Source organism: Nematolebias whitei, chromosome 24, assembly GCF_014905685.2.
Source record: "Nematolebias whitei isolate Nwh7 chromosome 24, NemWhi1, whole genome shotgun sequence".
NCBI classification, from domain to species: Eukaryota; Metazoa; Chordata; class Actinopteri; order Cyprinodontiformes; family Rivulidae; genus Nematolebias; species Nematolebias whitei.
In genome coordinates this window covers 955,158-956,710 of record NC_056521.1, presented here as the reverse complement: position 1 = coordinate 956,710, position 1,553 = coordinate 955,158, and positions in this window count along the sequence as shown.

The following is a 1,553-nucleotide window of genomic DNA, read 5'->3' as shown; positions in this document are numbered from 1 at the left end:
GAGTTTGCATGTTCTCTCCGTGCATTTGTGGGTTTTCTCCAGGTACTCCAGTTTCCTCCCATAGACCAAAATCATGCACGTTAGGACCGATTGGTAACTCTAAATTGTCCCTAGGTGAGAGAGCGAATGGTTGTTTGTCTCATTTGTCTCTATATGTCCCTGTGATGGACTGGAGACCTGTCCAGGTGTCTCCTACCATCAATTAACAGAGGACACCATCTCCTCTGTGGTCCACACTGCTCTAACTCACCTGGAGCAGAAAAACTCCTACATACGTATGCTCTTTGTGGACTTCACATCTGCCTTCAACATCATGATCCCCCAAACCCTGATGGACAAACTATCCACACTAGGACTAAGCCCCTCCATCTGCAACTGGGTACTAGACTTCTTAACAAACAGACCACAGTTAGTGAGGATCCACAACTTCTCCTCCTCCACCATAACCCTCAGCACTGGCTCTCCTCAGGGATGTGTGTTGAGCCCCCTCCTGTTTACTCTGCTCACGTATGATTGTGCAGCTACCCATCCAGGCTGTCACATTGTAAAGTTTGCAGATGATACAGCGGTGGTGGGATGCATGACAAACAATGATGAGTCCAGCTACAGGCAAGAGGTGGAATATCTGGAGAGCTGGTGCAAAGAGAATAACCTTCACATCAATGTGAAGAAGACAAAGAAGATGATTGTGGACTTCAGAAGGAACAAACACACCTACACCCCCCTGAACATAAGAGGATCTGCGGTGGAAGTGGTCTCCAGCTACAAGTACTTGGGTGTATCAATCAATCAACCTTTATTTCTACAGGTAAATCCCATTGAGCCTTGAGGACTCATTTACAAGAGAGACCTGATTTCAACAAAGAATGATGACAACAATGGACAACAGCAACAACAATAAGCAGTTATAAAAAGTCATACTAGTTTTTTTTTTGTTTGTTTGTTTTTTTAACAAATAGGATGGCTAAAAGGAAAAAGGTAACAAAACAAAAAAACAGCTAGATTCCAAGACAAATGTATAAAACTAAAAACAGGAACATGTCAGCATTGGACCCTGCCAGGAGTCCAACAGATTCTTAAAGCCACTTAGAGAGGTCAAAGGTCGAGAGCTTCAAATCTTTTTGTAAGATAGTGTACACATGAACAACAACCTCAGCTGGAGCAACAACACCACCAGCCTGATGAAGAAAGCTCATCAGAGACTCTACTTCCTCAGACGGCTGAGACGAGCTGGTCTGGAAGCTCAGTCCTCACCTCCTTCTACAGGTGTGCAGTGGAGAGCATCCTGTGCTCCAGCATCAACGTGTGGCATGGAGGCTGCACAGCTGCAGAAAGAAAAGCTTTGCAGAGAGTGGTGAAGGCTGCACAGAAGATGTTGGAGTCAGTCTCCCCACCCTTCTACCCTGAGGCTGTTAGCCTCATGAATCTCTAACCAGAATAATCACAGTGAAAAACCATATCATGTTGCTGCTGATCTGTTTCATGTTGCTGCTGATCTGTTTCATTTTGCTGCTGATCTGTTTCATGTTGCTGCTGATCTGTTTCATGTTGCT